The 14,437-nt window shown below is 35.4% G+C and overlaps 1 protein-coding gene across 1 annotated transcript in view; it reads right to left on the bottom strand.

Annotated features, from left to right (window-relative positions):
• LOC150100980 (nephrocystin-4-like) overlaps positions 1-14,437 on the bottom strand; it is a 173,582-nt gene that overhangs the window by 52,888 nt on the left and 106,257 nt on the right. The gene's annotated exons all lie outside the window — the stretch shown is intronic.

Genomic DNA, 14,437 nt, shown 5'->3' with positions numbered 1-14,437 from the left:
CCATTATCATGCATAAACACAGCTTTTTCAACGAGCATTTTTCTATATTTCCATTTAAATGCATGGATGATGCCCAGATCTAATGACTGAAGCTCACTTGTACAATTAGGGGGAAAGAATACTAATCTAATGTTTCTGAGCTGCAGATCTTTAGGGTGTGCAGGACATTTGTATAGCAGTAGTAGTATTTTGCAGTGGTTTGCCCCCATTTTAGCATCCAGAGCATGCATGGTGGATGTGAAGATGCTGCTGGTCATCCATGCTGTGCTGTTGGCATAATACTTAGTAGGCAGCTTTTTCATGTTCTTAAAACACCTTGGCTTTTTAAATTTACCAATTACCAGTGGAGGTAATTTTTCTGATCCATCAGCATTGACCATGAGCAAAACAGTTACCCTCTTCTTGCTGAGTTTTCCACCATGACACTTCTCTCCTTTAAAACACAAGATTTTACTTGGCAGAATGTTATAAAAAAGCCCAGTTTCTTCAACACTGAAAATATTTTTTGGTTCGTAGTCCTGAATAATAGTCTTTAGTTCATGTTTCCACTGGTTTACAGTTTCCCCTGCAACACTATTACTTTCTCCACACACTTGATTATACACAATATTGTGACGAGTCTTGAAATGATCAATCAATCCATCCATTTGATGCAGCCAAACCATTAATCCCCAACCTTGCAGCAAATTCAAGGACTTTCGCTTGGAGTATAGTACCATCGACTGGAATACCCGACACTCTCGTAGAAACAAACCACTCCGCCACAAGTTTATCCAATTCATCATATGTCAATGTCCAGATATATTTTTGTTTTTTTGACATAGCACCAGATTGCTTTGCATTGAGTTCAATGCTTGACCTTTTTTTTACTATCGTGTTCAAAGCAGACGTGGAGAGTCCAAGATCTTTTGCTAAATGCACACGTGTTCCGGCATGCCAATCTACGTCGCAGAATTGCCATCTTTTCTTCTACCAAAATACATTCTCTGTCTTTTTTCTCCATATTATTAACATGGATAATCCACCACCGCAACTTGAAAGCAACTTTCACACGCTAAATTACGTAGCAGAAATTCTACAATATCAATTTGTACTGTGAATGAAAAATCATGGTATCGCTCATTACCGTGATGGCGGAAACGAAACTACAGCTGAAAGCAAGGCCATCTGGGAACAGAAATGCGCAGATTTTTGCCGAAATTGATTCGAAAATCAATATTGCCACCCGAGAAAAAACACAAATCACGGGAAATAGCATCCACATCAAGTTGTTAATGGCAGGAAAACAATATATCGTAAGAATAGGCCTTAAGACGGGACCAACGGAAAATGACGTAAATGACAGGAAAGCGTAAATTGCCGGAAAATAAAAATGGGGTTTTACTGTATATAACTATGTAGAATTATTGATGCTATTTCAGATGAACATTTCCCATGGAAATATTTATAGAATATACAAATTGCAGAGATCAAACTTCTATGTGCGAGAGAGGGGAGCGAATTGGTAAGAGATGGGTCATTTATCAGTCTAATTGCTCTCCTCTGTATTGAGTCAGGCATTTTGAGAGAGCTCTTAGGAGCCCCGCTCCAAATGAGAGAGCTGTATTCAATAGCTGGGCAGATTTACGATTTCTATAAGGTTAACAGATGTTTAGAGGTAAAGCAACATCTTGAGTGAAAGAGAAAACCAAGTTTTTTGGAAGCTGAGGATGCAATTGTTGTGATGTGTTTATGCCAGGAGAGGCTTGATGTCAGGGTAATTCCGAGAAGAGAAATCTTATTTGGTCTGGGAATTTCAGTGTTATCAAAAATAATGCTGGAGGAAAATGGTTCTTTTTTTTTGTGAGAAATAAGACAGAACTGGGTTTTACTAGCATTGAAATTGACGAAGTTATCTGAGTCCCATTGGAGGATGGCTTGGAGGTCAGAATTAAGGGCAATGGTGGTTGATGCTCTGTGTGTTGAAGTGAGTTGTGTAGAATAAGGTTTGTCAAATGAAAGGGACAACTGCAAAACTGTGTATTGGGTTAGAGGTCAACAGAAGGTCATTGATGTACAGAAGGAAGAGGATTGGTGAAAAAACTGAACCTTGTGGTACCCCAGCATCAGTTGGATGGTGGGAGGATAGAGATCTGTCTACCATCATACATAGTATGCAACCAGACAGGAAGCTGGCAATCCATCTGCATAAGTCCTGAGACAGTCCAAATGATGGGAGTTTGCTTAGTAAGCCTTTGTGCCAGACCCGGTCAAAGGCTTTAGAGATATCAAGTGCAACTACTAGGGATTTGCCAAATTTCTCCATAGCATTTGTCCAGCGATGGGTGATGTATGAGAGTAGATCTCCTGTTGATTGCCATCGACTGATCTGTACTGGTGGTTGCTTAATAGCTGGGTACCTTCAAGGTAGAATAGGAACTGAGAGTTGATGGTTTTCTCTATCACTTTGGAAAGGACTGAAGTGAGCGAGATAGGGTGGTAGTTAGATGGTAGTGATTTGTCACCCTATTTTTAGGAATGGGTTGAATATAGCAAGTTTCCAGGCTTTGGGATATATATATATATATATATATATACCAGTGGAGTAAGAGGATATGTACAGACAGCATAGGAAAGGAGTCAGTTCTGGTGCACAGACCTTCAGGATAATTGGAGGAATGCCATCAGGTCCAGGAAACTTTTTTGTTTTACACACAAATTAGACACAAAAAAGTCAGGAGTTTAGCTTTTTCTGTGGGTGATGTTGCAATTGAGCCATCTGGGTATGATAGGGGTGGATCCTACTTCTTCTCAATCTATACCTTGGATCCGACATGTTATTAACTATGATGTTCTTAAACAAAATAGAAGGTTGCTAGTTGATTTCTAATTCAAATATAGAGAAAATTTATATTTAAAGACTGCGCCACTCTACATCTGCATTAGTTCAAGAACTGAAGAAAAACCAACTCACAACTATCTCTTCTTTTAGGTGTTAATACTATATATACAGGCTGAGTATATTTAACTTACTTAATTTACCCGCTTTGGTTCGAATATTTTATGAATGGTGCAGTAAAAGAGATTCGGGCAAAATACAACTTTTGATTAACAAAAATAAACATTTAATTTTAGAATCATAAATTTTACACTTAAGTTTAAATCAGTAATTAAGATATCACAAATATTTTAGCTTCTCTGATAAGTACAATCATATAAACTCAGACAATGGTAAATCTGTTATCTCTAGTACAGTCTTCTTGCAGTTCCTTAAGTTCCAAATACAATAAAAATTGCAGTAACACACCTCTTCACAAACAAACACTTTTAATTTTATACTTCAGCTAATTCTCACCAATAGTTACTGTTAATATAAGAAAATTCTAGGATGAAACTCACACACTTCTCTGTATAGAAATATTAATGGTTGGAATAATCTTACTGATAATCTTTTTTCTTCATCTACTTATACGTAAATACTTTTTATAACTGTAAACACTTTAAACAGTATACGGCACTCATTAAATAAATCTTCTAAGCAATAACTGAATTTATCGTCGGTCACTATACACATAAACAAACGTTTCTGCATGAAATACTACTGATTACTTATGAATTAAGGCAATACACAATAATTCCTTAACTTGAGGTTTTGTATGCACAGCTGTTCATTCTTCCTGCATTCATTTAATTCTTTAGGCAATATATTTCTAAGCACAGCTAACGGTAAACTTCAACTTTACAGCCTCTACTATTTGCTAATAACTCTGTGCTTTGCTTCAAGGTTCTGTATGTCCTTGAAAGGTCGGCCCTGAAATTGAATCTCAACTCAAATATCGCTAGTCTATTTAGTAGTCACTCAGCTGTCTTCCGTAGCTATAATTGTTATTCTACATTTATTAGCTAACCGCTTCTCGACTAGTAGACTTTATTAGCCGCTTGAGTGACTTGCCGACTCGCTATTATCGTACTGTGATTCCCGAATGCCGAATGCTCCGATTCCAACCTAATGCCAATCCTCTCCTTTCTCTCTCTCTCTCTCTCTTAATAATCTATAATTTCAGCATTCATCACTTATATATCCATTCTTCCCGCCTAAATTGTTCTCGTGATTTTTTTTGACTAAAACTCTTTTCAATAATTTTCAACATTCTTCTCACATGGTGTTCCAACTTGTGCTCGCTTACTTACATGCATCTCCATGACAACAAAACAAAACATAATAAAATTGAGCTACTACATAACGTTAAACCTCTACAAACAGGAATAAAAAGAGAATATTTACATTTCAATTAATGCGCAGTTAAATTATCAAACACAAGTTCTTATAATATTATAGTAATAAATAAAATAGCTTAATAATATTTAATACAGTCTTTTCATTATTAATACATATATCTTTGATTAACTAATTAGATATTAGACAAAATTAAAATAGTTATATGAATATTAAATTGTAAAATAAGTTGCTTACATTAAATATTATTTACAAGTCTAGCCTTTGTGATGGAAGATCATGTTGGATTCTGAAGCAAATAATAATTACTCTAATCTCTACATAATCAGAATCCAACAGTGGGAATATTGTAGGGCAAAAGTTATGACCGATTGCCTTGGCGAGAGACCAAAAGGCATGGCTGCCATTTGGATAGGCTGCAAGCTTCCTGCTTTTTGCCCGTTCAAATTCTATTTTAGAAGCATTGATAATTTTCTTGCATCTGCTTCGGGTCTCAGTATAGGCATTGAAGGAGGATGGGATTTTGATTTGAGCCAGTTGTGGTATGCCTGATTTTTCATTTGTACAGCCTTGGCACATCTTTTGGAGAACCAGAATTTGGATAGGGAATGGAAGTTCAGAGTAGTGTGGGGAATGTATGTTTTCATGCCAGTGAGGATTACTTTGGTGATACGTTCGGTGCATATGTTTGGCCTGGAAGACCGGAAACAATAATCCAACCATGGGAATGAAGCAAAGTAGTCTCGGGACTGCCCCAACTGGCACTGCTATAATGCCAAACTACTTTTGTGTGGGAGCGACTGTGTAAGCATTGTTGCATGGGAGAGGAGATGAGCACTAGGTTGTGGTCAAAATTACCCAGGGGGCTCACTACATTAACTGCATATTTGGAGGGGTCATTGGTAAGGAAGAGATCTAGGGTGTTCAGGGAGTGGTTCAGGTTATCTGGTATTCTGGTTGGCTTTTGAACAATTTGTGTAAGGTTATTAGTGATGGCAAATGTTTTAGCATCTCTGCCAGCAGGACCTGTACAACTGGAAAAGGAAAGCCAATTGGTGTTATGGATGTTAAAATCACCCAGGAGGATGATTTCACTGTTAGGAGAGTGGGACTGGAAAAAATCAACTTTTAAGGAGAGGAAATGAAAGAGCTCAGAGTGGTTGGTGGTATTAGGAGAGCGATAGAGACAGCAGATGAATTTGATTGAATGGGGGAGGGATATTTTCAACCAAAGAAGGTCGAAAATAAGTGATTCTAGGTTACTTGTACATAAGTACAAGTTTGTAAGGCAGAAAACCAGAATAAGATATTAACAAGTATTTTAATTAAAAAACATGTTTCATCCTAATTACATGGGATTTCTTCAGGTGTAAACATGGAAACTAGCAAACAAACGGTGACAACTGCTTGTAGTTATACAAGAGTTTGATGTTTTTACCCACCCACCCACACACACACACAGTGCTTTTTTGAGAGGGTATGTAACAGTAAGGCATATTGGTACCTTTATTAACAGTGATACATAACATACATGTGCAGTACAATCATAAATTTGGAATATTCAGTAATTTTAAATGTGCATGTTTACCTAATATGCAAATAAGCTCAGTTATTTAATACAATTTACATTTTTCTCTAAGTCTGTTGTTAAAATATTTGTTATATAAAACTTTTTTATATTTGCTATATAAAACTTTTTAATATACATTTTACTTATTTTTTTACACAAGACCTAAAATATACAGACTCATTAATCGAAAAGATCAAAAGAAGACAACTTCAGTGGTACGGACATGTAGAGAGAATGTCATCAAAAAAACCTTGCTCTGTATGCAAGAATAAAAGAAAAAAAGGAAAACCAAGAACTAAATGAATAACAACAATAAAGGTCAACTCTGGATTACATTCATATAGACAGCTCACCAGCCATGCAAGAAACCGACACTCCTGGAGGTTGTTGTGGAAACATGGAAGACTCAACCCATCCCCAATGGAAGAGGACAATAAGTAAGTATTTTTTACATACTTCAACATTAATAAATTTATGCTTAATAAACTGTGTTATACACTAATTTGCTGTTATTCCAAAAACACTATCCCAATATAAAGTAAATTATATATAAATAATTTTTAAATTTGTTTTCATATCCTTCTAATTTTAAATCCTTCCTGCTAGCAAAGAATGATTATTGTCACCTAAAGTTTTACAAAACAAGCACTTTACATGTATATGATATGCACGTGTGCGCATGCAAGTGCATATCTCACGCATGCACGCACACACATACAAAGGTCTGTAGTCAATATTCTCAATAAGGGGGAAAAAAAACTTCCAGATTTCCGTTACGAATGGTAATGGAATCATGGAATCTTTTTTCATTTCGTTTTTGCAGGGTTCATTAAGACAAGATGAAAACAGTCTGAGGAATAACTGCTAATGATAATATTATGATCAAAGTCATATGAATGAGAAAAAAGCTCTTCCAAAGAATTCAATCAAGGTAAAAAGTAATTGCCATAGTCACTAATTGTTCTTTAATTAAATCTTTGAATGTTCTTAGAAGACGAGTTTGGGTCCCAATTATTCTTGTATAAAATAAAATCCCAAGGAACAGCATCTCCATACTATAACAGGTTGTCAAATATAGTACCTAGGTTTTCAGACAGAGAAGGAGATGTCAATTCTATAGGCAGACTGAGAAAGGAATGATCTTTTTATTCAAAATTCCCAAATTCTTAAAATTAAAAGATGTCATTCTATCACTCATAATTCACCTTTAAAATCTTTGAAAGAAGATTTGATTCAGGAGACAGGTGGGTTAAAAAATTACAGCTGCTTAATAAGGCAGAAGAGCAGCTCACTTAATTGACGGAGATCTAAAACATTGTTTTAGATCTAAAAAATTTACTGTGATGGAACGTTGTTTTTCCAATCAATTGATTCTATGAGTCATGTCCAAAGCATGGTCTGTAAGGCCTGACTGACCATAGCCATTACAGCAGATGTATTTTTTTATGTTCTTCCATGCTGATCTTTCTGTCTGCCCATAGTAGGCAAACTTGAAGGAACAGGGACCTCTGTATACAACAGGAACTGAGAGAGAAGCTGATCTTTAGTAGAACATATAAGGGTAGCAAGCTTTCAGTGGAGCTTGAACACTATGCAGAGGTATTTCTTTAAGATGATTTTAGATATATTTTCTGAAGTACCTCAAACAAAGGGGATGATGATTGCATTACTAAAATCCTTCTGAGGATGGGAAGGATTGATTATTTTTTGATACTGTGAAAACTGTAGCCATTAGATAAGATGGGTTGGTGTATATGATTAAGCTCTGCTGCAAGAAAGGCCTCATTGGAACAAAGGTTATAGGCTCTATTGGTTAATGTTTTAATGACACCATACTGCTAGAGGAGGGAAGAGTTTGTGACCAATTATATATTTGGTTTAATCCTTTATCCAAGTGTAAGCAAACAAAGTTTGCACCTGAAGTATTTTCAGGACTGGGCAACTCGTGGTAAAGGTGGGATAAGTTCTGATCACTTGCCTTAGTATCCCATAATACAAAGAACATCTTGCAGACATGTATACTGCTATGCATTAAGGGAAGGATCACTACCCAGACTGGTTTCAACCTTTATTGAGGTCTCATCGGTGGGAGCTAGACCCAGAGGTGGTGATACTAAGGTAGAAGTAATGCAGAAGTCATATCACCATATACCAGTTGCCAAAAGGTGTCAACACCTTATCAATAAAATTCTCTGGATTAGAGATAGTTGATGGAAGTTTTTTTCACTTGGCTATGCTACCAATTATATATTTGGTTTAATCCTTTATCCAAGTGTAAGAGGAGTTTGTGAGTGTATCTTCCTGTGTGTATGGGTTTATTGTATACTGAAAAGGACAGGTTACCATGGTATCTAGAAAAGCTAGACTACTATTAGTTTCTTTTTCCATAGCAAATTGGATTCCAGGGTGAAGACTATTGAAGTGATAGAGAAAAGAGTCTAATGTGTCTGCTCCATGAAGCCAAATAGAGAACACATCATCCATGTATGTTAATCAAACAGAAGGTTTGAGAGGGACTGAGTCAAGAGTTTTTTTTTTTTCCAAATATTCAATAAAAAAAATTTGCATGGGGTGAAAGGGAAGAACACAGAGAGGTGCCCTCTATCTGGTTATAAATTTTGTTCTCCCAAGAGATAGCAAAGGAAAAGAGATCTGTGATATGTATTAGGAGGAAAAACTTCATAAGTTATAAGGTGTCACTTAAGAGAATGCTGATGAACAGTGAAGTGATATCAAAGCTAACCAAAAATGAGTTTCTCCCAGCACTTAAGCCTTAACACACAGACAGAAACCCTAATTAGGGCCATGGCAAAACAGCTAGAAAGTGTGAAAACATCCTGTCTGATATTTAAGAAAAGATAATTTATCTGTTTTGCAAGAAAAAAAAAAACAACTTAATTAATACTTGCATTCAGTTCATCTGAAATTTAAAAAAATCTAAATTTGGTTTCTTCTTACATTTCCAGAATTCCTTGAAAAATTGTATTTAATGTCACTGTGCAATGTGAAACCAACATTCTAATTGCTGGAGGTCTGAAGTGATTTTGAAAAGTACATGCACACTTCCATTTTTATTGACAGGCTTATATGTTAGACATTATTCATAAATTAATTTAACAGTATTACAACATTAAAACAAAATCCTAAATTATAAAAGGATATTTATTAACTGGCGTAGATTTCGCTGGATTTCAAACCAACATCCTCAAAGCAAAACATCATTTTACAGTTTGCATATGACAATGAGTAAGTGGAACAATTCAAACTATAACAGACAAAGAGTTGATCTTAAGATGACTGTCTCCCAAAATTCTTGACAAATTAATATAGCCATACTTGTTAAAGTTAAGAGAATGCATCATAGCCACTGCTGACTCAAAAAATAATCTCTCTGACCTATAATGACTTCTATATAGAACAATGATTTTCTTCCATCAAAAAACTTGTGAAAGTGTCCAAGAGCATGGTCTTCCAGTCCTGACTTGCAATAATAAAGGTAGCAAATGTATATTTTATGTTCCCCAAAGCAGATGTTAATGACGTACCATCCCTATCTGTAAAAAAGAACATAAAAGACACATTCAATTTAATTTAACAATTATGGTGAAGCAGGCCACTCAGATCATACTCTTAACACCCTACACCAAATTGACTGAAAAAGTACTTGTTCTTTACATCATACAAAAACCTGGTATGAATGGAAATTTAAAGAAGCCTGTGAAATTTTGATTAACCACCCTAATCTTAACAATAATGGTGGCATAAAATCCCAAGAATTTGGATGGCACACATTCAGCCCACTTAGTTCTTCCAAGTTTTCCAGCAAACTCTGACTTTAGGACCCTAAGCAATTTTTCAGCTTTTATTGGCCACCATCCATTCTGGTTTGTTTTAATTTATATGTATACTTATATGAGTAACTTTTTTTTTTGTGACATGTTGCTCTCTAGCTTAATTTAATTTGTAACCTAATAATAATAACATGACTTTAGCTTTGATCTAGAAAGGTTTTTTTTTTCACCAGAGGTCAGGCCAATAGTTTTAACGACCAGTAACTTTAGCATACCATGCAGGTTTTGTTTCTTCGTACATATATGTGTATACTCCAGATGATGATCTTAATGTGGAGGTTGAAACATCGAGTGATTATTTTGGTTTATATTAAACTGAAGTTTTACTCTAACATGGAAGTAGTTTCCATAATTCTAAGAAGCAACAGTTAGTTGCTACATACCTTTCAGGCTACATGGAGATCTTACAGATTTTTTTTAATGTCAATCCCACCCAAGAAATTTTGTAAATCTTTTTACTAAAATAAAGAGCCAAAAGGCTCCAGTTTGGCAATGTAAAATTATAAAAATCAAGTGGATATTAGATCTAGCATTATTTCAAAGCTGAATGTAGAAAGTTCCTTAATATTGAAAGAGAGTTTTTGCTCTCTTAAGGTTTCTGCCTGGTCTCTGAAGAGAACCAACCAGTTTGAAACAGCTGTCAGGCCAGTGAAACCTTATCAAAAATGGACTAATTAGAAAGTGAATATATGGATGCCTGGACAGCATCGATGTTTTCTAAAGTAGTCTGCACTAGGGCAACTTGTAAATGCCGGCGGGTATATTCCCATAAGCTCTCTGGTTCAACTTATTTTTATGAAACTTTCATAGTTTCTGCATTCGGCTTTGAAATAATGCTGGATCTAATATCCACTTGATTTTTATAAGTTTGTAAATCTATTGTATATTAGTACTATGGGTGTGCTAAATGTTATTAAATCATCCCGATACCCTCCTCTAGAAGCCAACCCTTGAGGCTAAGTTCTTAATCTTACTGATCAAATTGAGTCTTCTTCTAATTATTTAACTTTGACTCTTAAGTAACTTTATATCAAAAAACTTTTAAAAAAAAATAATAACTGCTGCAAGTAAAACATGGTGCAAGAAATAGCAGTTACAAATTTTATTTCATTAAAAATTCATCGCTGAACTTGATGCAACACTTAACATCTGAGCAAAGAACAGCTAATGACTTAAGTTAACTAATAAACAAGTGAACTTAAAACAATGAATCTCCTCAAAAAATGAGTGAATTGAGAAATGACTGATTTTAATGAATGAGAAAATAACAGCTAACTTAAAGGAATGAATGAATTACATAACTATGAACTACTTTTTAACTATGAAGTACTTTTTACTGATTCTTTACAGTAAAACTCTGTTATAACCCATGAGCTAACATATAAAACTCATACAAGAATGACTCTCATAATTTATTTTTAATGGTACTCAACACCAAATGAACTAAATTATAAAAAATGTTTATTAACTGGGTTATATTTCACTGGATTTCATACTAGCATCATCAGAGAACACTACATGTTATGTTACAGTTAACATGTGACAATGAGTAAGTGAAACAATTCAAATTGTAACAGACAAAAGATCTAAAGCACTAATTAGGCACTTTATAATGTTGTAAAAAAGAAGTATTACGGGCATGCATGAGTTGATCTTACGATAACTGTCTCCCAAATTTTTGACAAATTAATGAAACCATACTTGTTCAAGGTTAAGAGAATACTTCATAGCCATGGTTGAATGTAAAAATAATCTTTCTGATCCATAACAACTTCTGTATAGCAGAATGGCTTTCTTCATCTAATCCTGTGCACAGGAATATCCAAAGTGTGGTCTACCAGTCAAGACGTCTTAAAGAATGCTGTTGGCCAGTAATCGTTAATAGTGTCAATCATCGACAATCTCCTGTGTGCAAAAAATTCAAAACTGTTCCCACCATCAGAAAAGTCATAGCCACAGTGTTCTGTGATTGCCAAGGTGTTCTGTTGATGAAGTGCTTGCCAAAGGGAGGAACGATCAATGCGAAGCTTTACTGTGCAACATTGGACAAACTGAAAGCTAACATTTGGCACAAACAAATGGGGCTCTTGACAAGCAGTGTGATTTTGGTGCACAAAACACTATTCTGCACACCACTCATGAGTGATTGTGCTGTAATCATTGGGAAACTGACACATCCCCCCCCCCCTACAGCCCAGACTTAGCATCTTCAAACTTCCATTTGTTTGGCACCATCAAGAAACACCTTTCCAGAAGGCATTTCACTTCAGATGAGGAAGTTCATCAAGCAGTGCGATGTTGGCTACTGGGTGTGGGCATGGACTTCTTCAGTACTGGTATTGATAAACTGATCTATTGTTGGGACAAATGTATCAATAAATTTGGTGACTTTGTGGAGAAGCAGTGCATGTTCACTATTTTTTGAAAAAAAAAATGCGTTACTTTACTTTTTTACATGGAATATGTTTGTAGATATTTCCTTGCCATGTAAAGTAACCTGCATGCATAGTAAATTTGAATGATTCAAAGATATCAGGGGAAAAATTAGACTTTATTAAATCAAGAGCATCTAGAAACTATCCATTACTGTCTGAATTTGTAAAGATGTGATTTTTAAGTAGTAATCCGAAGTGGAGGGAATTTTTTTTTTTTTAAAGAAAAGTAGAGGAGTTGAAAGTACTTGAGGCAAGCAACTTAGCTAACTACTGAGCAAGTTTATAAGCACGACTGTGTGCTATCAACTATAGGGCATAGGGGAATATTAGATTTTTAGAGTTTAGGCATCCAAAAATATGGGATGGATTATCATGAAGAGGTTTTATTTAGAGATTTATTAGAACCTCTTCATTATCATGAAGAGGTTCTACAAAATAGATAAAATATTACATGGCCCTCTTACTTCCCCCTCCTCCCAACACACACAAGAACGAAACACCACTATTCCTATTCCTTATGTCCAAGGTATATCAGAGAAAATAGCCAAAGTACTAATAAAATATAACCTTTGCACTACATTCAAACTTCATGATAAATTAGCAAGTCTGATGTGCTCTCCTAAGGTAAAACTCCAAAACTCCATCCCCTAGAATATCCAGAAGTCTATGAACTTCCATGTAACTGTGACTTGGCCTACTAAGGACAGGCAATAAGTTCTGCTAATATCCACCTTGAGAACATAAAAAATACATTTGCTATCATTATTATGGCATGTCTGGACTGGCAGACCATGCTTTGGACAGTCCTGCACATAGGATTAGATATAAGAAAACCAATGTGCTATACAGAAGTCATTACAGGTCAAAAATATTATTTTTAGAGTCAGCCATGGCTATGAAACATTCTCCTAACCAGAATGATTATTGTTGCATTAATTTGCCAAAAATTTGGGAGACTGATATTTTAAGATCAACTCCTACACAACCATAACATTTCTTTTTACATTAAAATACACCAAATTAGGACATTAAATCTTTTGTCTGTTACAATTTGAATTTTCACTTACTCAGTTTTGCATGTAAGCTGTAACATGTTTTGTGCTCTGAAGATATAGGTTTGAAATCCAGCAACTTATATAAGGCAGTTAATAAACTTATAATTTAGTTCACATTGTGTTGCAATACTGTTAAAATATGAGTAACATTCAACAACTAAGCTTGTCGATTAGAAAGAATAATTCTCAATTCTTTGCCACAGCAGATAAGTGATTTATCACTTTCTGGTCAGCTTGACAATAGCTCTTCTTGTTATATTATACTAAATGATTTTGTTTTGTTTCACTGTAATTTTCCACGAATTCTTCTTCAAAAAAAAAAAAAAAAAAAAAAAAGGCCATGATAGAGCATTTTTTTTTTTTTTTTTTGTATATTCTTAGTTACTGTATAATGTGGGTTTTAAATGTGATTTAATTTTATATAGTAATAAGACTTTGAAAAAAAAAAAAAAATCAAAAATCAAGTAGCAAACTAAATGACCTAAATTAATGAATTTCTTTCAATCTTCCATTTGGAACTGAACATGTTGCACATTCATGGAGTTAACCGAAAATTAAGGATAAACTGTATAAATTACCAGAACATTATTATTATTATTATTACTACAGGCTACTCCAGGAGTCCTTAGACTCATCGAGGGAGGCCCTAAACATCATGTTCACACAACTGTTCAACATTCTCACAGTATCTATCATACCTTGCTTTGAACTCGCTCATTGTCATAGCACCCACAACAGACTCTGGCAGCTTATTCCACTCATTTACCACTCTAAAAGTAAAGAACCCAGCTCTAACACTACTGCTAACCACCCTCTTGCCCAGCTTCCATGGGTGTCCCCTAGTTCTCCCACCACCAGTCCTGATCTCAAAAATATCATCTGAATTAATCCTATAGAATCCTTTTAGCAATTTGAATGTCTCAATCATATCTCCCCTTTTCCGCCTATCAACTAGTTTCTGCAACCCACAAATCTTCAACCTGTTCTCATATGGTTCATTCTATAGACCTGTTATCATCTTAGTCACTCGCCTCTGGATCCTCTCCACCTCCTCCCCATCAAGAAGGAACCGAGGTGACCAAATCTGGGCACAGTAGTCGAGATGAGGTCTTATCAGGGCTCGGTACAGAGGTACAATAACTTGCTTGTCTCTGCTCGTCAAGGTATTTTTCAACAACCAAGTGAGTTGATGAGCTGATTTAGCTACTTTTGCAATGTGCCCCCTAAACTTCATCTCCCTATCCACCAACACTCCCAAGTCCCTGGCCTCATCAATCTCTTGGAGTACAGTTCCACCAATGTGGTATACT

This window comes from Typopeltis vanoorti, chromosome 12 (assembly GCF_054136105.1).
Source record: "Typopeltis vanoorti isolate ZY-2024b chromosome 12, IOZ_Tvanoo_1.0, whole genome shotgun sequence".
Taxonomy (NCBI): Eukaryota; Metazoa; Arthropoda; class Arachnida; order Uropygi; family Thelyphonidae; genus Typopeltis; species Typopeltis vanoorti.
The sequence above is the reverse complement of the archived record's forward strand: the minus strand, read 5'-3'. Positions and strand labels throughout refer to the sequence as shown.